The 22,205-nt window shown below is 50.6% G+C and overlaps 1 protein-coding gene across 1 annotated transcript in view; it reads left to right on the forward strand.

The window, feature by feature from the left end:
- The first annotated feature begins 2,076 nt into the window (after positions 1-2,076).
- Positions 2,077-22,205, forward strand: part of Znf516 (zinc finger protein 516) — a 51,487-nt gene continuing 31,358 nt past the window's right edge. The window contains exon 1 of the mRNA XM_052741407.1: positions 2,077-2,219. The gene's annotated coding sequence lies outside the window, so the exon portion shown is untranslated. The remainder of the gene's footprint in view (positions 2,220-22,205) is intronic.

Genomic DNA, 22,205 nt, shown 5'->3' on the forward strand with positions numbered 1-22,205 from the left:
AGGCTGCCTTTTCTAGGTTTGTCACGTGGGCAGGAGAATCTGACTCTTGCCCATCTATCAAATTTCACTCTCAGATTTCGAATGTATTGTCCAGAAGTGTGCAAGAAAAGCATTTGAAAGCACACTATTATTGTAGACAGAGGAAGCCCTGAGTGAAATCACATGGGAGTGGCTAAAGGAAGCTCTCTAAACTGACTGGAGAAAGGAGGCACGTCATGTAAACTGTAGAATTTTATGTAGAGGAAGGGTTTTTTTTTCCTTTACTGTCTACTACTCTAACTTGTCAATTTTTCAACACATGGAAATTATTAATGCAACCTGTAGTCGGAAACTAGAGCAAAAGGGGCAGATAGATGCCTCCTGCATGTCGTGGACTTAACTACGGACCAGTATCGATTTAAAAATACGACCCCCCCCAGAAAAAAACTCAATTAAAATTTGTGCCACGTATATTTAAATCTGTGTTGGAGATTGTGTACACACATGTAACATCTACCCATGCTATTTATACTCATGTCATTAGCTGAGTTGGGTGAAGCTTTTCTTGTGAATTTTCACTGGGTATTGTAATGAATTGTGGGCACTTCAATAGTTTTTTTGTGAATCAGACTTAAATGTGATTGTTCAAGAATACATCCCACTTAAGCATTCAGGCTGAAACTAGCAACAATTGGCCGTGACCTTTAACATGCCTGCTTTCCAAATTAGTGCCGACCATTAATCACACGGGGCTTACATTTTATGATTCGCGGGCCGTTCCTCGCGGGCCTCCTCCCTCCGCGCCCGCTCCTCGGCGGAAACACACGCATGCACACGGAAACATCTCACTCTCAGCCAGGCCCCCGCCCGATTGCCAGCTCTGCCAGGGTACAAGCGCCGCCCTTTGCAGCTCGTCCGCACAGGAGTTTCTATTGCAAAACCAGTGGCCAGGGAGGGCCCCCGAGCTGCACTGGCAGCGAGGGCTAGGCACCGGGAAAAGCCACCGCGAAAGGTAACCGCCCGGATCTCGGACGCCGATTGTAAGGCAGAGCCAACTCGGGCGTCTTGGCCCGAATGCTTCTCCACTGCGGAGTTATCACGCGCAGCAGCGGAACAATATGGCCAAGAGCCTGGTGGGAGAAGATAGTGCCCCTCCGCAGGCCACAGCTCCCCTGGCCTACGTCACCGCGGATCGCGGGGCGCGCTCCCCGGCCCCTCCTCCTCTCTCCTCCTTCTGCTCCTCCAGATCCCCTCCCCCCCTCCCGCAGCCCCTCCCTGCCAAGTACCAAGAAAGCTTTAGAGGAGTCAAATCAAGGTTTTGATTCACAGACTCAATATATTGTCACGAATTACGACCCACCAAAAGTAGTAAGGTGTGTGTGGGGGGGCACAAATGAAGTTTTCAGAACCAAAGCAAAATGAGTTGAACTTTGCAGGCACGAGTAAACAGCCCCACGGTGACAAACGAGTCGAAGCTCCACTCAGCCCCGGAGCTGTCGTGTTCTTCCCGCGGCATGCGGACTCCTAGACTCGCTCCCGTGAAGTTCAGGACACGCGGGCAGGGTGGACACCGTTTAGTCTGGGCTCCAGGCTCAGCGTCCAGGTGCTTGAGAAGGCTGGACATACATCCCAGGCACGTTTGTGTGTGTGTGTGTGTGTGTGTGTGTGTGTGTGTGTGTGTGTGTGTGTGTGTGGTGCGCGCGCGCGCGCGTAAACAGTCTCTAGGAACTGGAGCTGCGGCAACCTGAGACCTGAAGCTGAGGGGCGACCACTAGCCGCGGACGTCGTGATTCAGTGCTATTAGGGGAGGAATTATCTGGGTCTGAGTCATCGTGAGCCTCCAGACTTTCTCCGCAGTGTGGCAGAACTTTGTGCTGATGAGACAATAGTGGAGCGTGTGCGTTTCCTTCAGGGCAGACCATTCCCGGGCTGGGGGAAGCCTCAGGCCTGCTCCGGCCGTGGACGCCGGGTCCCCGTCTTTGCTCGGTGCAGTCCCTCCGAGCCCTGCCGGCGCCTGGGCCCCCGCGGGGCGGGTGCGTCCCGGGCGCGCGCGCGGCGCGCGGAGGGGGGCCGGGCGCGTGGCGGGTCCCGCGCGCCCTCGCGCGTCCCCCGCGCCCGGGCGCAGCTGGCGCGGTCGGTCTAGAGCAGCGCTCGGCTCGGCGCCGCGGGCGCTCTGCTTCACCTTCAGATGCGCGGGGCGTGCGCGTCCTCCTCCCGGGGCCCGCCGCCTCTCCTCCAAGGTAGGGGCCGTGGGGCGGGGGCGCTTCCTGGCCCGTGGGAGGGCGGATCGACAGGCAGGGCCGGGAGGGTCGGGACCCACAATGTGCCCAAGACCCTGCTGTGCCCCGTGGGGTGGGGGCGTGCTGGGCAGGGGGCGCGCCCTGTAGAAGGTCCCTGGCGCCAGGAGGGCGACTTGGCTTTTCTGTGTTGGTAGTTACTCCGCTCTGCAATTCCAGGAGAGGAGAAGATGCAACTTCGGGTGGCGGGGCGAGCGCCCGGGAGGTGGCTTTTACCGCAGTGGAGGGGCGGGGTGGGGGCCGGGGTGGGAGCGCGGAAGAGGCTCTGGCTTTGTACACTTCGTCAAAGGCGACGCGGGAGGAGGGGAGCTCGGATGCGCTCTCATCCATTAGGAGACAAAGAGCAAATTGCCTTACTTTAAAGTAAAACGCTCTGGCTAATGAAGGTGGGTGATGGGCGGCGGGGCCGGAGGAGCCGCTTCAATTATTAAGGGTTTGGCGGAGGGGATCGATGCCTGTGGGCACAGAGCGCTGCTGCCTAGGGGACTTGTTTGCGTATTTGTGTTCGGTGGTGGTGGTGGGGGGTGTTCTCACTGTCCCCTCCCCGGGCTTCTGCGGGTCAGCGGGGAGATTGGAGTGACCCTAACACTAAAAAAGTGGGATCTCTAGAAAGGGAAGTTCGCGTAGGGGTGGGGGCGGGGGCGAGGTTCTGGAAGTGACTCCGAGTGGGGTGGGAAGGAGATCTGCGCGGCGGGGACTCCTCGGAATTGCGCTTTGCCTTGCTGGGGTATAGTAGAGTGGGGGTGGGGGACTTATTGATAGCCATATATATGTACACTCACATACACACACACGAATTACACCCGGGTGTGTGAAAGAGAAGAACGCAGAGGGGTGTATGCTGCGGGGGTGGGGTGGGGGTTGGAACGGCGCCTCCTCTGCCATTTCCAGGGAGAACATGCCGAATAGTTAAGATCAGTATTTAGATTAAACCGCCTCGTCAAGTTTTAAAGAAACTTTGTCTGAATAAGTTTGTCAAAAGCCAGGCCAGTGGGGTCTTATAAGCCAGTGGTTCATGGAGGAAGGCCGGTGTGCAATGACTATCAGGCTTTGTGAGTCGGGAAACCAGTGGATCCCTGCAATTAGGACTCCAGAGAACCAGCCTTTTACCCGAAAAAATGTGGGTCTGTAAGTCAGCCGCATCCATCACCAGCGTTAACAAGCTCTCCGCAGCAGACCAGCCCAGTGCCCCCAACCCCCAGCCTCGGGTTGTGTGTGTGTAGCGAGCTAACTCATTGCCTAGCTTGGCTGATGAAGAGTCTCTTGGTCTTCGGGTGAGCACAGATCAACTTCTCGCCCCTTCTTTTAAAATATATTCATTCGGTGTCTTATTTAATCCAGATGCACAAAAAGCCATTTACTGCTTCATTGTTAGTTTACATTTTTTTTTTTTTGAAAAGGCGACTGGTGTAACCTGTGGAATTTGAAATGCAAATAAAAGCCTGTGGGAGTTGAGGCAGAACAAATCGGCACTTATAAAGTGAAAAAGATTTAATGTCTTTGAAATCATTGCAGGAGAGAAAAACTGGAGGGGAGTGTGATTTTTTTTCTTCTTCCCAGGGAGTGGATTGTGACGTCAGGTCTTTTTGGAAAAGATGTTATTTTTAAGGTCTTGGAGCTTGGGTATGTGAAGTGCTTTACAGGAAAAACAGATTACAAGATTAACATCTGTTAACATGATCGTTTATCTCCAGCCAAAAATAGGTCAGTTCTTTCTTAAGGAAACATGCTTGCTTCAGCATGCTTAAATAATAAAATAACGACTCTAAAAATTAGGGACGAACATTTGTTATAATCTGACGTGTGAAAACATTTTTTAATTATTAAATCACTCAAAGGTCAAAGTCTCTTTTGGGGTGTTGAGAACACTACCCTGAGTCTACCCGCCCCGATTGCCCCCCCCCCCCCCCCCCCCTTTACTCCAGGCTCCTCGCTCAGGCTATTTCCCTTTTCGTCCATTGTGGACGTACGGGATATATTTAAATGGTATCCTGTGACTCCGGCCTCGTTAGGGGTTCAAACTCCGCATAGATGGCTAACTTTCAGAGCTCTGCTGTTGTTTTACCATTAAATAGAACGACAGGGAGGGGAGGGAGAGAGAAAAAAGAAACTGCCTTGAAAAGTCTCCCTGCCCCCTGGGTGTGAGTGACGGCTCTGTCGACCAATCCGCAGCAGCTTTCTCTATCCCGGAGGTAATTTGGGGTGTGTGTGAGCGCGCGCACGCGCGTGCACGCGTCCATGTGTCGGCACAGAGTCCGGCCAGCCGCGCGCATCCGCAGGCTCCCGCATTTGCACAGATGTGTGCTGTAGACGTGGACACGCTTTTATCCAAGTCTGTCCAGCTAGATGCGCACGCAGCAGTCCAAGTGGAGACCCTGCCCCCTCCCAACGTCTTCCTGCGAAGACTGGGCAGTAGAGGCACTTTCGGATTCAAGTCGAAACCTGCCACACGGGAAGGAAAGAGGGACGATTGATAACACTTCTCAACCATTGGGCACTCTGGAGCAGCTCCATCCGCCTGGTTCCAGGCGCCAGTGGGGTCGTGTTGCAGCCACTTGCCGATAGCAGACGTGCAGAGGTCGTGGGTTGTTGAAAAGGATGTTAACTCCATATAAAACTGAAGGGCACCGTTCGTCTTCCAACTTCCAATTTCACTCTGTCACGGGGAGTGATACTTAGCCCATGGTAAATTCTAGAATGCGAACTGCTCACGGTTAATGAAAAGTTCTGGTGCTCACCGGTCTTAGCAGGGCTGCGCCCTGGCCGCGTTGGCTCTGCACAGCGGGTACATTCCCGGGCCGACTGTGTCACCGGCCACACCAAGCCGCCTACTGTCTGAATCTGCTGCACTCTTCTTAGGAACATCCACAGTGATGGGTGATTAGTGCGGCACTCTCTCTTCGGGACCTGGATCGCCTAGTTTTGTGTTTAAATGCTGGGCCTTCGGGGCGCTCGGTGGTCTGCCTTGCGATTCACTGGGGGTGGTGGTGGTGATGATGCAATGTTGGGTTAAATACACGCGTGCGCCTCCCCTTTCTAGAGACCCCTGGGGAGGGGGCACAGACCTTGGAAGGCACAGTGTCCACACCCTGTGGGCAGCGTCTGATTGCGCCGAGGTCACCTCGAGGGTGCCCGGGCTCCTGAGATTTCCAACTCGGTTACTAGGTGTTGTCAGTCCGCGTATCCCCTCCTACGCGGGCCGTTTCCACCCAACCGGATCGCCACCCCTTTCGGGCCCTCTCTCTCCAATCTCAGCGAGCCCGGGTGGCTTGAGGAATGGGTATGTCGTTGCATTAAATCATTCCTATTTCTGTGTGTCCGGGGCGGCTCGGCGCCTCTGGGGGGGGGGGCGTGGGGCCTTGGGTGGCTGATGGGGGGGGTGTAGGGGAGGGCGCGCGGGGGCGGGGCACCACCTGCCCGCCCTAGAGGGCGTGGCGTGCGGCTGGGGGGCGGGACACCCACCTGCCCGTCCCGGGGGCGGGGGCGGCGGCCGCTTGTTGCTGGGCTGCGAGCTGCGGGGGGCGGGCCGTGGGCGGGGCGCCGAAGGGGGAGGCCCCCGGGTCCACCGCCCCCTCTCCTCGGGTGCCCGCCCCCCCCACTCCCCTCCCCTCCCCGCCCGCCCGCCCGCCCCCGTCATGTGGAGCGGACGTCACACGCCTGCAGCACTGTAACCCAAGAAGTGAAAGAGACGGGGACCCGCAGCCCAACTTCGCACCGTAACAAAGACGGGGGTCCGTGCGGGGCCGTGGGGGCGCGGGGCCGTGGGGGAGGGGCGTGGGCACGGGGAGGGCGGGGGAGGGAGGGGCGGCGAACTCGTGGGACAGCGGCGTGGGTGTGCGTGGGCGGGGAGGGAGGGGGACAGAGGGAGGGAGGGGTGGCCCAGCCGGGTGTGTGTGTGTCTGGGGGGGACGGGGGAGGAACAGGGGTCGGGGGGCTTGACGGAGGCGCGGCGGGGCTTCGCGGCCCAGCACCGCGGGCAGGCCAGGTAATTGGTTTCTATTTTAAACTTCACTTTGTTCGGTTGGAGGTGGGTCGGGAGGGGAGGCGTCCCCCCCCCCCCGCTTTCTGGGGGGCGGTTATGTAAGTCTCCACACCTGAGTTGGGCTCTGCTCCCCCCCCCCCCAGGGGCGGATTTGGGGCGGGAGTGGCCGGTGGGTCCGGGGGTGCCGGCGGCTGCTGGGGTGGGGGGAGGGCGGGGGCCTCTGGTGGTCTACGCGTGGGACCTCATGGTTGTCTGCGTGGAGAGGAGGCCCCGAGTGGACGATGGCTTGTTCCTGGAAGCCCAGATGTGCCCTTGGGCTGGGGCGGGCCTTCCAGGGTGTCCATTGAGTAACAAAGGACCGAGTGCTTGGACCTCTGGTCCACTCGCGGTGCCCACTTAACCAGCAAGTCTCGGAAGAACTTTAGACGGCGTCTTAATTAAAGGTACAGCAGAAAGTCACGTCCCGGTGAACCTACCATTAAGTCTTGAATGTTGATTAAATATAATTTAAAAATTGATGTGCGCTGACCGGCGTAGAAGCCAAGAGAATAGCTCCCCAGCAGGATCTTTCCAGATTACGTTTTAAACCTCCCTATTAATATGACTGAAGTATTTCGGTTTAGGAATGTGTTACTTTAAGGAACTAGGCATGCTTGCCATTTGATAGGATATTTGCTACTGCCCTGTACACAAGAGCCCATTTTTATCACTCCTTCATTTTCTCTTGCACTCTTTAATTGTTTCGTCAAAACAGCTGTGTTATTTTTATTTACACCGACCGGCTAGAATTAAAGCTACCACACTACTTACTATTGTGCATGACTTCGAAGGGCCCCCTCCCCCTCTAGCAAAATCGGAGATAGAGTTGAGCTGCCGTGGAGTCAGGGGTGTGAGTTGGGTCACTGGAGGGGACAGCTTTACTTCCACCAGAGTGACCCCATAGCTATCTCGAATGGGTTCTGGGATAAACTGAAACTCAGGGAAAGGCTCACAACTGTTTTGATAATCAAATTAAAATCCTGGTGTGTTAAGATAAATACATGTCGAATATTTTCTTAGTTCATTAGGAGAACTTGTTTCCTGACACTTGCTAATTTGAATATACTGAAGCCTTCAGAGTACATTAGCCTTCTAAAACAGAAGCCGTCCCAGTGTGTCTGTAATAAAGCTAGCCAGAGGAGTAGGCATGGCTTTCCAAACGGGAACAAAACACCACAGTGCCTGGCTCTGGTTACTCACTGCTCCCAACGGTGGACAGAGAGAAGGGAGTTTTGATTACTTGTGTTTCTGAGCTTTTAAAAATCTAGTACATGAAATCACCTTGGGGCCCCAAACTTTTACTTTGGTATGTGTATCTGATACTAATTGCTGATGTGTGTGCCCTCCTGGTAGCCTGTCTTGGCAGTTTTTGAACACTGTTATTTGTAAACACCTTGTAGAGGCAGCTAAGGTACCTCTAAAAATTCTCCGGGGATGTTGAAATCTTACTTGTTTCTTAAACTTCCCACGGTGTCCCAGAGACCCTGTTAGAGTGGATTGAGAGAAGCCCTCCCCCCCCCACAACATGTCACATGGTGTCTCCACGTTCATAAATGAAACTTTTAACTCTGTTTGCCTTACTGGCTCCTACTAGGAGATATTTGAGTTTTATAAGTGGAGCATTTAATGTGATTAAGTTTAGCAACAATTACGTGAAGGAGAAAGGGAGATTCTTTAAGAATACTTTGAAGTGGGGAATACTCCTAACAGATGGCCCCCAGTCTTCAACTGGGGGAAGATGGTAATATACTCTGGCAACCTAAGTGGAGTTTAGTCATGGTTCCTTCTCGAAAAACCAGTCCTGGGTTTAAGGGATTGTTGTAGGTTTTTGTGTATTCATACTCCAGATATGTTTTTGCCTTATTCATAATTTACCAGAAGTTATCTTTGAAAAAGAATTGTGTGGGAGTGGCGTCGAGTGGGACTGGACTCTGGAGTGTGTAGAGTTTCAGCGGCGTTATACCTTAAGGCTGTGAAAGTAGGAGCCAAAATGTAAGCTGATTATGTGGGGCAGGAGGGAGGGAGCATCCCCCAGCCTCTGTGCTTTCCTGTTATAATGTTGCTCCTTTAGAGGGTCTCCTGGTCATCTCACTGCTTGGTTTCTTATTCGACTTTGAGTTCAGGAGAGAAGGACAGGTGTTAATTGTGGGACTACACGAAATAGTTCGCTTATACTATCCCTAGGTTCACAACCAAAGCAGACATGGCTGTTACTGGGCAGGGGAACATATCAGCTTTCACTTTGGCTTTTTTTTTTTTTTTTTTTTTTTTTTTTTTTTTGACTGGCCACACTCATCCTGAATCGCCAAAAGTTCTCTTAGCGCTGCACGTGGATTTGATCATAATTAATGGAACTCGTGGAAGAAAGGAGAAACAAATTTATTTAGTTAGGCATTTGCTTTATAAACTTTTGAACCTGCGAATAGCATTCCTTCCTCAAAAGCAGACAGCTTACCAAGTACGTGTTTGTATGTCTTAGTACTTGGAAAAAAGCCATTCTGACGAAGTCCTTTTAAAAAATGCATCTCTTTGTTAGTGCCCCCTCCCATCCCCCAAGTTCTGGAAACAGCAGGGAAATCCCCTAGCTCCCATCTTCCTGAGTTCGTACCTCCAGAGCCGAGTTGTGAGTCCACCGGAGTTTTGTCCTGGTGCTTCACTAGGCTTCTGCAGGCTGCCTACAGTCCGGCACCTTTGACCTTAGCTTCCAGAATTATTCACGTGGAAGCATGAGGGACTCATTTCAGGACTCCGTTGCTGGCGGGGCAGGCGAGCGACCCCTCTGGTGCTGCTGGGAACTGCAACTTCCTCAGGAGCTGGTTTTCCCAGCAAGCCCAGCTTCAGGATGGAGGGCTGTGGTGGAGCCCCGGGAAGGGGGAAGGGGCTTGGGGAATCTGGGGCTGTGGGTGTCCCTGGCTGAGAGGAAGGTGCAGATGCTGGGAGGCAGGTGTGGATGCGGACCCTGGAGCTGCTCAGGGGCTGTGGGAAGGGTTTTACTCTCGTCTGCTTCTGCTGTGACTGGTCCTGCCGCCTTGACTGGGGGGCCCTGATCCCAGCCTCCGCACCAGAAGGCCTGGAGTGCTGTGGCAACCACCTGTTCAGGGTTTAGAGTATCAGGGGCATCTGAGGGGCAGCACTTTCCACGTTCAAGCCCTGGCTTCCATCCTCCCTTCTTCCCCCAGGAGGGATTTTGCAGCTGGGGGAGGTGGGACCCTTTTCTTCCCTGTTCCAAGTGCTCCCTTCCCCTCCTTCCTGCCCAGGAGGGTGGGCTGGGAGTCTTCTGTCACTGGAAGCCGGCTATGATTACTTCAGAATTTTCAAGAATTTTTGAAAGCTACCAGAAACTTTCATTTCAAGAAAGGAATCCTACCGAGTGTTTCTATTGATGGAGAGTTTATTAATAACGTTAACCTCGTGGAAGGAAGGTTGAAAAGGGAGGCATTGAGTGTGAATGTGAAATGTTTATCTGGCTCTTAGACAAAACAGCTCGAAAGTTAATTTTATTCCGGGGAGACATACTTCATGCCTATGACTACATTCCCGGGCCTGTAAATGTCCTGGCCTGTCTGCTGAGGTAAATGAGGTGTATTTCTGAAGGATTGGTGCAAATTGGCAGTGGCAACTGTCCACTCTGCCCTTCTTTATCCCCCCACCCCCATCTGCCTACACGTGTCCCCCGGCAGCTGTGGCCTTCCCTGCCAGATTGAGAACTCTGGTGTTTGTGTGTGGAAGGAAATGCTCTCCGGAGCACACACATCCGAGTTGTCGAGAAGTATCATTTTGTGCCTCTCAACATGCCTTAAAAGTAGTTTTTCAAGAAAGAGCTGGCATTTAATCTTCAGCCCAAATGGTACTGGAAGTTACTAAGCAGTGTAATTAGACCTAAAGCTATTTTTACAAAGCAAACATGTAAATATATGTTAAGTAATGAGTAAGACACAAAACTGGAGAAGAGGGGAAAAAATAATCCAAAAGGCAGTTTCATCAGACGGTGTCTCTGTGTTCCAGGATGTGTTCATCCTGGTAGATTATTTTGCTCTGGGTGTTTGTGAGTCAGGAATTTAGTGAAGTTGCTGCTGTCTGAATGCTTTCCATACCCGACATGGAGCAGGGGAGGTCTGTCTCCACAGCAGTGGGAGGAGGTAGGTACATGTCTTGCTATTTTGTTTCCAAGCTTAGTTGAGCAGGTGTTTTATTCCTTCAGAACAGGTAGATTGTCTCTGGCTGCCTCTCATACCCTGGGGACCCGCTGATGCCACAGCCTCCTGCTCACAGCTGGCCCGCCCTCCCCCTGCTTGGTTAGGAGACGGTGCTCAGAGGTTACAACACGGTGTTAGACCTAGAGGGAGGCTCAGAAATGGAGGTGCTCTGTGGAGTCTAATATTTTGTTAATGGTGAGGCAGTGAGTTCCCTGCCCCCGGCGTTCTCCCCTCCCCCCACCCCAGCATTCTTAGCACTTCAGAAATCCTTCTAATCAGCTCCACATCCTCCCATGTGAAAGGGTAAGGGACAATTTGTTTAGGAATTTTTGTCCTTTGTTTCAGCAAAGGGCAACATGTGTCTGTCTTTACCATATGGTTCTATTTAACCTATATTGCGTGAGCTGACTGGGAGCTTTGCTGGACGTTGATTTATTTTGGCATTCGAGAATGTTCTTTGAAATTGAGTACGGTCAGTGATGCATTGGAAGTTGTGCCCAGAGGTAGCTGTGGCTTTAGCAGGTTCTTCAGCTGGCATTTATGAGTGGTGAGCAAGGCTCGTGTTTATGGGAAAGAGTTTGCCATTAAGTGTTGAATGACTATGCCAATTCAGGAAAACCTGGAGATCTATAGGCGGGGCAAGACTTTTCCTTGGGAGTAAGACTAAGGATCCTGCTGGTCAGAAAGAGAATATTTACACATTAGTTCTTTATTACTCTTGAGATTTTAACCTAGAGCTAAAGATGTGTGTTTTCCTTCCCACCCTCCATTTTAAGGGCTTAGTTTCCCCAACCTCTGGAATACACACACACACACACACACACACACACACACACACACACACACACACACACATATATGTAGCAGGTTGCTATATTCACGGCTTCCTGGTTTTAGTGGTGATTTCATAGATTAGTTCTCTAGTTTTACTGAGCTGTTATGGAATTACCTACACTTGTAGTCGATGTTTTCGCGTGTGACAGCTTTGTCCGCACACTCTAGCTGGGGATTTCTGGTTAGACTGCATTTTATTCACAAGGGTAGATTTTCATGCTGGGATTCAGGAGGGCATCAACATGCCCTGTCACGGCCGATCTCCTCCATCCCTGACCATTGTGTAGCTGTGCTGTTCCGGGGCCCCAGCACCTCTGGATACTGTGTCTTCTCAGATGGCCTTGCTAGCCTTCATCATCCTGGCTTTAGAAAGAAGTAAACAAACAGGCCTGGTCATATGTGTGTCCCTAAGCCATGTTCTGTGGACGCTGTAGGCAGGGCACTGCCCAGAGTGTGAACAGGGGAGCTGTGATTTTCCCTGCACCCCAGTCACATTGAGATGATCAGTGATACAGTATTTCTGTGCCAGTAAGGGAAAATACCATCATTCATTGGTAATCATATTCCCCCAGATCCAGATGGGTCATTCCAATCATACCAGTACTTCCCATGTCTTTGGCATGACCCATTAGCATGATGATGATGTTCTGTCCTGGAGTAGCACTTGGCACGAGGCCATAATGGTCATTGTGATGAGAACAGCATATTACCCAGGCACCCAATTGTCTTCCTCTTCCCAGAAATGGCTTTGTACTTTGAAAAATCTACGAGGGGAGGAGGATGGTCTTGTTCCTAAAACCGCCAGTAAGTGCATTCCTGGTGTTATGAGCACTCGCCATAGCAACACAAACTTGGGGACGGATTCGGTAGAACCATGGGATTAGTGGTAGGATTAAAATTAGCCTCTGTAAATTGCCCCGGTGACAGAGAAGCGGAGTGTGTTAATGGTTTTCCTGGTGGATGGGCTTATCACTTGTTTTCTAGGTTGGTGGAAGATTATAGGCTGTCCTGAATCTTGACTTCAGGAAGTGGCTCGTGTTCCCGATAGGCGTACGTTTTTGAGTCTCTGTCTCAGTTGGAATTTGGGATCTAGTTGTGTGTGCGGCATGTGTTTGCGTTGTGCTGCTCAAGTGCAGGGGCAGCTGGAACGTGTGGTGTAGGCATTCAGTCCTGCTGCCTGTGAGACAGTCACCCATTTTAGAGCGTGCATTACATCTTTTGGCTCAGAGAGGCTTCCTTAGGTGCTTACATTGGGGGTGGGCTGTAATTAGTCTTTCTGCAGCTCTGAGGATGCAACCCAGGGCTTTGTGCATGGAAGGTAAGTGTCCTGCCGCTGAGTTGTGCTCCAACCCCAGGGGATAAATTATTAGCTATCCCTTCTTGGTCTGAGCAGGCTAGTGTGACTTCAGTGTGGCCTTGCTGTTCTCCTCTTCTGTCTTCCCACCTCCCCTCCCCTTCCTCCCTCTATCTCTCCCCCTTTTTGTTTTCTTTTGAGACGGGGCCTCACTGTATACCAGGATAGTGCTTTTATAATCATTTGCATGTCTTTGTGTATTTCTGGTTTTTTTTTTTTTTTTTTTTGACTTTACTGTATTTCAGTGGCTTATGGCAATTTTTGGGTGAACTTGGGGTTCTGTAGGTGCTGAAATGCAGGAAAATCTGGTCACTCAGCCAAGGCCACGATGGGTCGGGGTTTGGCCTGGGGAAATCTTAGCACCAGGTTAGTTTTCTTTCCGGGATACTGGCACTGAACACACTTAACTCGGTGGAAAGTCCACCTAGAGGACAAGGTTGCTAAGAGTATGCTGAGTCAGCACCAAGCTGGCACATGATCGGTTGCTAAGCATGGTTTATAGAGCGGCTCCGTCAGCTCACCTGTGGTGCTTAAAACCTAGCTCCCGAGAGTAGAAAAAGTGTTGATTCAGTGTTTGCATCTCTCCACAGTGAAGTGTTTGTGTGAGAACTGGGCCAGTTGTCACCATCTGAGGCCATAGCAGCTCTGCAGAGTGCAGTCCAGGAGGAAGCAGAAAGCCCTGTCTCCCAGCCAGCCAGCTGTCAGCATAGTTTCCAGGCCAGCCCTGTGGGCAAGGGTGTAGATTTTTCAAGGAAATCCAGTGGTAGCTACCAATACCGATAGCGCTCTGTGCGTGTGCGTGTGCGTGTGTGTGTGTGTGCGCGCCCGCGTGCGCGCATTTGTGTGGGTGTTTATGAACATGGAACTCATTGATTAGGTTAGGTTGGCTGTCTACCAAGCTCCAAGGATCTGTTTGTGTTCATCTCTTCAGCCCTGGGATTATAGACACCAACTGCTGTGCCCAGTTTTCATGTCAGTGCTGGGATCTGAACTCAGATCCTCGTGTGTGTTTGGCAAACATTTATTTGAGCCATCTGCAGACCTCATGTTTACCTCCAGTATTGAGATTAAACCCAGGGCCCCTTTCATTTGGCACGTTCTCTACAGATCTGTAGCTTCCTAGCTAGAAGCATCCCGTCTTATAAGAGCAAGTTACTGGCACGGGATATAGAGGACCTCTGAGAAAGGAGTCAGAAGAGTCAAGAGCCTTTGTGATGTACAGCCAGTGCCCTGTGCCCAAAGCCACGGACCAAGGAAGATCTTAATCTGAGAGCTGTGGTCTGGTTGCCCTCAGGGGGGAACAGGGAGACAGGAGGTGAAGGTGTCCGCAGAGAGGTCTGAGCGGGACAAGCTGGTAAGGAGTGTACCAGGGCTGGTGAGATGGAGAGCTGACCAGGAAGCGGTGGGCACACACTGACAGATAGTGAGAGAGATGTGACAGGATGGGGCCAGACAGCAGAGCAGGCTCCTTTTCTGTTTGGTGATGCAGCAGAGTGACCACGTTGGGAGCCCAGTGGACTGGAGGGTCTTCTTGTCCTGTGTGCCCCAGGTGATGTCTGGGTGGGCTGTTTGGGATCACTAATGATCCGTAGTGGTGGTGTCTTCACTGTTCAGTCTTCCATGGGCCTGTGCTGTGAAGTTTTCCTTTATTGTTAACAAGCATAGAAACCCTAGCCTTTCCTGTGGGGTTACTCTAAATAGACGTAGCCAGCCATGGGGGATGGTCTCTGAAAGGAGAAAGGATGTCTAGATTGACATCCCACACGTAGGGTGGTGTTCATTTTCTGAAGAGAATTGTGTCTTCATTGTTGACCTGAGCTGTGTACTTAATAATCTTACGTAGTTATTTAGCTGTGTATGTGTTTGTGTGGGTATGTGCCTGTGGTTGTGGATACTCGTAGAAGCCAGAAGATGGTGTCGGGATCCCCGAGCTGGAGTTTACAGGCCGTTGCGAGCCAGTTGGCAACAACTGAGACTTGAACTCAGATCCCCTACCAGAGCGGCAGGTACTCTCTTCACGGCTGAGTGTCTAAGGGTCCTGTGCTTGCCACGATACGTGTGTGGAGTCAGAGGTCAACTTGCAGGAATTGGCACGTGGGTCCTGAGTATCAAATCTGGCAAATGCTTTTACCTTCTGAGCTATTTCGCTGGCCCTGTACTGGGTAATTTGCTGATTTCCTAAGAACTTCTCAAAATGTGTTATGGCCAGTGTAAACCCGAGAGCTGCACAGCTTACTGTATTAGTATCACAACGGGCTGCGTCTCCCTGTAGGTGCTGGGTGAGCGTGTGGCCAGCCCGTTTGAGTATCTGGTGATTAAAATCACATTATATTCATGTTGGTGTTAATAGTTTGTGTTTATATCTCTCTGTTGCCATTAAAGGCTGAGAGCGCTTAAGGTCACACATCCAATATGTCATAAAGTACAAATAAGACACAGGACAAAGACTAATTAATTGGTCATGATGGTGGGAAACTAAATTCATCCATACAGACCTCAAGACTCCCTCCAGGGGGCATGCATAGGCCATAATTTAGGATCAGAGCTTTCTGGCAGCCAAAATAAAAAGCACGACGTGATGATTTATATGTCGCACATGGGTTCTTCCTGGGGAGAGCATTCTTCAGTGTGTAGCACAGGATGCTCTCCCATTGACTCGAATACTGCTCTTTATTTTATACAGACTCTGGCGCTCAGGGACAGTACCAAGGCAGAGGCTGTGTAGATTTTCAAAGGTGGTTCCTCCTGGCTACTTAGATACCACAAAGCCGAGGTCATAAGAACAGAACACAGTGCCTGAGGAGCTACTGTTCATCTACTTACTGTGTGTGTGCCACAGGCCAGCGTGTGCCACAGCACACATGTGGAGGTCAGCGATCCAGTTGTTGGGGGAGTTGGGTCTCTCCTTCCACCATGTGGGTCCTGTGGATTGAACTCAGGTTGTCCAGCTTGGTGGCAAGCACCTTTGCTGGCTGAGTTACCTGCTTGGCCCTCTTACTAGTTATTTATTGTAGGCTCAAATTGGAGCAAGCCTGGATAACCAGTCACCCACATGAGTCTCCCACCGAAGCCCGTGTGATTTCATGGACCTTTCCTCTGGTACCTGCTCGGAACAAGGCACTGTTGTGAGCTCCGTGTGTTTTATTTAACATTCAGAACAGCTGGAGGAAGTTGGCAGTCCTTTATGCCTTTTCCTCCGGGATGTGGAAACTAGAACTCTTCTAGACTAGAAGCTGGCTGATCTGGGCAGGCGACCTCCTTGGACAGTTGTCCTTGGTTTGTGACTCCGTCATCCCCTCTGCCTGTTGAAATTACTGCAGAATGGATTTCCATCTTGGTCTGAGCCATTTGAAGTAAGTAGGAGAACTTGGGGAGTCATGGCCCACTCCCCATTCCCACTGGTGAATTCTTCACAGGAAGCTGGAGAACACCCTAGCGGTTCACCTGAGTTTGGCTGGCTGTGGAGCCTTTGGATCCCTAGTCCTTATGTGACCATCTGGCCTGAAAATAAGCATGAGCCTTGAGTAGCTACTGTGAATGGTCTAAGGAAGACCCAGTGCAGGAGGCTTGGGGGCTCTAGACTTCTGGGGGTTTCGATCATGTCTGGGTCCTTCTGTCCTAGTGGCCTCATGTCCTAGGGGGCTGGTAGGGACCTTTCAAATCCATCCTTTCTAGCTGCCTCCCCTACACCCATGTCTGTGGGTGCAACATTTTGGGGAAGAAGTGCCTATCCTGTCTCACTCCTTCCTTTTCGGTGTGTGTGTGTGTGTGTGTGTGTGTGTGTGTGTGTGTGTGTGTGTGTATCTTTCATTGAACTTGCAGCTAGGCTGATGGCCAAGAGAGCCCCAGTAACCATCCCCACAGTGTACTGGGGTTACAGGCATATGTAGCCATGCCTGGATTTTCTCTCCTCTCCTCTCCTCTCCTTTCCTCTCCTCTCCTCTCCTCTCCTCTCCTCTCCTCTCCTCTCCTCTCCTCTCCTCTCCTCTCCTCTCCTCTCCTCTCCTCTCCTCTCCTCTTCCTTTCCTTCTCTTCCCTTCCCTTCCCCCCTCTCTCTCCCTCTCTCTCTTCCCTCCCTCTCTCCCTCCCTTTCTTACATAGATACATAGATAGATACATACATACATGCATGTAAGGAATTTGAACTCAGGCAAGCACACTTAGCCACTGAGCTCTCTGCCCAGCCCCAGCACACTTTTTCTCAGATAGGCTTTTTGGGTCAGTTAAAGATGTCTCTGTTAATGCCGGGCGGTGGTGGCGCACACCTTTAATCCCAGCACTTGGGAGGCAGAGGCAGGCGGATCTCTGTGAGTTCGAGGCCAGCCTGGGCTACCAAGTGAGTTCCAGGAAAGGCACAAAGCTACACAGAGAAACCCTGTCTCGAAAAACAAAAACAAAAAAAACAAAACAAAACAAAAAAGAAGATGTGTCTGTGGTCTTGGCCTTGAAGCACTAAAGCATTAGAGATCGTATATCACCACGGAGAAGCCTTCGTTATGGACGCTTTCGATTTGGGTTCCATGTAGTCTGACGTCTCACACAATGTTGCTTTGTTATTTTCTTCCCCAACCGTCAGACATGTCAAAGCTGTTCTTAGCCCAGAGGCGGTTTAGAAGCAGGCCTCAGCGTTTGGTCTACTTGGTTGCTGTCTATGGATTGCTTGCTGCTCATTAAGATAGAATGCTAATAATCACATCGAAAGAGAATTGTGTAAAATTCATGATGTTTTAAAGAATTTAATACATTCAGATTGTTTCTTAAACATGTAAGTGAGTGAGTGCCCAGGAGATGTCTCAGTGGGTAAAGAGCTTCAGCCTGGGTTGGAGTCTCAGAGCCCATTTGGTGGAAGGAGAGAATCAGTTTCCATTGTTGTCCTCTGACCTGTGCACATGTACGTGTGTGCACACAAATTAATGTAGTTTTAAAAACATGCAAACAAGCGCCAGGCAGTGGTGGCTCACACCTTTAATCCCAGCACTTGGGAGGCAGAGGCAGGTGGATATCTGAGCTCGAGGCCAGCCTGGTCTACAGAGCTAGTTCCAGGAAAGGCTCCAAAGCTACACAGAGAAACCCTGACTCGAAAAACCAAAAAAAAAAACCCCAAACAAACAAACAAACAAAATCAAAAAAGAAAGAAAGAAAGAAACAAAGAAAGAAAGAAAAAAAACAAAAAACCAAACCAACCAAACAACCCCCCATGCGAACAATCCAGGAATTAATTAATACTGATATAGTTTTTATTCTCTCTGTGCCAGATCTTTGAAACTTATGTGTAGTCCTGCCAGCAGCCCATCCCAGTGTGGACAAAGCCCCATTTGGCAGCGGTCTGGGTTCCAGTAGCCAGCATGGTGAGGGGCCCCACCCATGTCAGGCCTGGTATGGAAATCCCCACTCCACATGGACCTGCATTTCACTCTCCTGGTACCTGTTTGCGAAGCTATTTTGAAATAGCTAGGATGGATTCTGAGGGGTGAAAGTTCTCAAGCCCTACCCTGGGAGACCATATTGGCAGTGCTGACATCCTGAACACCGAGGGAGACCGTGGGAACCCCCAGGGACCTGACCCCCAGGAACTGTCCCACCTGTGTACTCTTGGAACACAGCATCTTCTCTTTCTAGACTATGACTGGTGTTTCCTGTACCATGGCTTCCACCTCTGCCTCAGCATTTGATAAACTGCTGAATTCTAGCATTATTATTACTCAAAAGGGACTCAGCGTGGTAGGCCCAGTTTTTGTCTTCAGATCCAGTATGTCTCTGGGCATGTGTGAACACCCTCCCCCCATAAGGAAGGAAAAATGCAGATAGCTGGAACCCCTTGCAACTGAGTAGTCACAGAACCCCAAGTCATAGAAACAGAAGGCCGGTCCCCTCTGCTGGCCTTTACTCTTGTCCTACTTGATATCCTATTGAGAGGTGTGGCATGTGTGCAGGCATGCCTCTGTTCACTGTGAGGGATGATGAGCACACCTGGGTGACCCTGTTCACTGTGAGGGATGGTGTGCACACCAGGGTGTCTCTGTTGACTGTGAGGGATGGTGTGAACACCAGGGTGACCCTGTTCACTGTGAGGGATGGTGTGCACACCAGGGTAACCCTGTTCACTGTGAGGGATGGTGTGCACACCAGGGTGACCCTGTTCACTGTGAGGGATGGTGTGAACACCAGGGTGCCTCTGTTCACTGTGAGGGATGGTGTGAACACCAGGGTGCCTGTTTGCTGAGAGGTGTAGCATGTTCAACAGGGTGCTCTTGGGCTGTCCCTGAGCACCTACCTCTCATGCTCTGAGTGTTGCCTCCTGTATTTAAAGACCTAGAAGGGCCCTGGACCTTCAGATGGTCACCGTACACTTAGCTGCTAGATTGAGGAATCCTGAGTGTGATTTTGCAGTTTGAAGTGAATTAGTTTTTAATTTGGTATTTTGTCCAAAGAAGGTGTGGATCAAAGATGAGTATGTGTTCTCTATCATCTAATGACAATTTAGCACTCAGTTTAGTATAAACTGCAAGGTGATTCACTTACTGGTTTTCATAGGTTTAAAGATGGCACTTAGCTGGTTAGTTCAGTTCATTAGAGTGTAGTGTGTGACACAAATCTTAAAGGGTCTTATTAATAAAAAACACGGGAGCCAGATATTGGGGTGAACGCTGAAAGATCAGAGAAATAGAACAAGCCACAGCCAACATCACCTCGACAACTCCTCAGCTGATCTTGTTTCCTCAGACTGAAAGCCTCTGAGTCCTCCCTGGAATCGGTCTTAGCTGAACTGTTGCTAAAAAGTTTCTAGTTCCTGGTCCTCACGCCTTATATACCTTTCTGCTTCCTGCCATCACTTCCTGAGATTAAAGGAGTGTGTCCTTCCCAAGCAAAGACGTGAGATCTCAAGTGCTGGGATTAAAGGTGTGTGGCACCAGTGTCTGGCCTCTATGTCTAGTCTAGTGGCTGGCTCTGTCCTCTGATCCCCAGAGAAGTTTATTAGGGTACACTATTAGGGCGCACAGTATACTGGGGTGTGCAATTTATCACCACAGTGGTGCTGGTCAAAATGGTACTTGTTCAAAACAGCAGAGAAATGTGACCTCACTCATTTACGTAGGTATTATTTATACATTAAACCTTAAACTGTTTTTTTTCACCACAATTTGGTGTGTTTTTGAGACTCACACAACACGAGGGAATATAGAAGATTGATAAACAGTGTCTAGGGCCGAGGTAGACCAGATGGAAACCGCGGGGAGGGTTGATGTACATCCCTGTGAAAACATTGTCCTGGTAGAGGATGAGCACACTTTCTCCTCAGCCTGGGCCTCCTTCCCTTTCCCACCCCAGGTCCTGCCCGTCTGAAGCACGGTTGCTGGGTTACAAGCCGGCCAGCACCCTCTCAGCTCTGTGTCGGAGTCTGTGAAGATGGCTGTGTTTAGGGGTTTCCTTAGGGCGCACTGTGGAGGCAGGCAGACCACCTTGTTTCTTTTCTCAGAAGAACAAGGGAAGAGCATTTCACTAGTCTCCTTCTATCAAACAGGGCACGGTACTGTCGTATCAGTGCCAGTCGTAATGTCCAGGGGGCGGTTGTGTTAGAAGAGTTGCTGGTCTGGAGAGGAACAGGGCAGACAGCGTCAGAGTGACCCGAAGTTGCCTAGATGCCTGAGGCTCTGCCACCCTGGTGGTCGTGGTGGTGGGCAATGTGCCGGCGTGGCAGGCTCCCAGCCTTCCGATGTGTGTCCTTCATTACTCCTGAGCTGCTGGGAGTGAGAATGTCACAGAGAGATGCTTCACAGTGGGCCACAGGAGAGAGACACCAGCTGGACGGGAAGGGCCTTAAGAAGAAAGGGAGCAGAGAGCCAGTTAGTAAGCACCGGGGCGTTGGGTGTGTGCTGCTGGGTGTGTGCACCCGGCAAAGCCTGCCGTGGTTTCCAGGCTCTCTGGTTTGGTGAATACAGTTTTATCCCGCTCTCAAGGCAAGATGTGAATTGCTTCCTGGTTCTGGGGCTGGGCCTTGTTCTTGGATGGGACTCTCAGTTACCAGTTCTTCCTGCTTGTGAATGCAGATGTTCTGATCATCAGGTTTATTATTTTGACTGAGGGTCAAGTTCCGTTCCTGGCTGTATCAATCATGGCAGTGCTTGTTTTGATAAGGGAAATACCGCTGAAATGGCCTGGAACTCTGTTTATTATCTCGTGGAATGGCAGTATCAGTGTTCAGAAAACTTGCTAGGCTTTTAAACCTGAGATAGGCTTGTGCTCAGGTGGGGTCACCAAGGCCAAGTGTACATTGCTCACGGAGGACAGAAAGTGCCCGTCAGCACGTATGCTGATGTAGTCAATGGGCATATCTGTTTAACAGAAAACTGTGTCCCGAGGGTCCTCGCTGGTGAGTGGACAGATCTTGTTTGATTGCTCCTTGGGTTCAGAAATCCCCGAGTCTCTGTGGCTTTAGGCTTCATCACTGGGTTCTGGTCTTGAAAATGATTTAAGCTTCCAGAGCCAGTCACCCCCTGCCGGCTGCACATCTGGGTGGGGGCTCAAGAGCTCAGGCTGTTTCTAACCAGTCATGTGAAATTTATGGTTATTCAATTGCCTTAGGATCTGCTGGTCAGACGGACTTCGGGATCACAATAAATTAGAGTGTTCTGATTATAACATCCCTTTCTTAGACAAACCCTGCCTGCTTTCAGAGGGTTAGTGGAAAACAGGACTATAGGCTTACAGTTAATCACTTGGGGCAGAATTCTTTCCTATTCATTTGAAAGGCACTTTGTTTAATACACTTTAAGATGTCTGCAGTTGGAGCTAAGAAAATGGGCTGTGTCCTATTTTTAAGTGAAGGGAATTATGGTAGCTGAGGGAGAGCAGGGCCATGTCCCCATAAGGCTCAGATGTGGACTTTGTCTCTTTCATATAACTTCCTTGCCTGAGGTGATTTGAATGCTGTTGTCAGGGGAAGTAGTTGAAGCTACATGTGTGTTTTAATTTATTGAACCAGAGAAACTGCTTGACAGGTGTTCTCAGGGTCTTACTGCTCAGGGGTTAAAGCTAGACCGCATCTTGAGGACATACAGAAAATTTTCAAAGGCTAAGGTTCCTGAAGTTTTCAAGATGACAGGAAGACCCCATTCCCCCTCTTTTATCAACAACACTGGTTGTAGCAGTCTCTGAAGTTTGGTTTCTAGCCACAGATTTATTTTAGTAACTAAAGAATATGTGTATGAGTGTTTGCCTGCATGTATGCCGTGTGCATGCCTGGTGCCTCCAGAGGCCAGAAGAGGCCACTGGATCCCTTGGAACTGGAGTTAAGGATGGTTGTGAAACCGCCATGTGGGTGCTGGGAACTGAATCTGAATCCTGCAAGAACAGCATATTCTTAACTGGTGAGCCATCAGCCCCTATTTTTAAAAATATTTTTAAGCTTAAAGTAGTTATTATTTCATAGGTATGGATGGATGTTTTGACTGCATGTATGCGTACCATGTGTGTGCAGTACCCAGGGAGAATAGAAGAGGGCATTGGATCCCCTGGAATTGTAG

This window comes from Peromyscus californicus, unplaced genomic scaffold (genome assembly GCF_007827085.1).
Source record: "Peromyscus californicus insignis strain IS unplaced genomic scaffold, ASM782708v3 Scaffold_17__1_contigs__length_78620276, whole genome shotgun sequence".
NCBI lineage: Eukaryota > Metazoa > Chordata > Mammalia > Rodentia > Cricetidae > Peromyscus > Peromyscus californicus.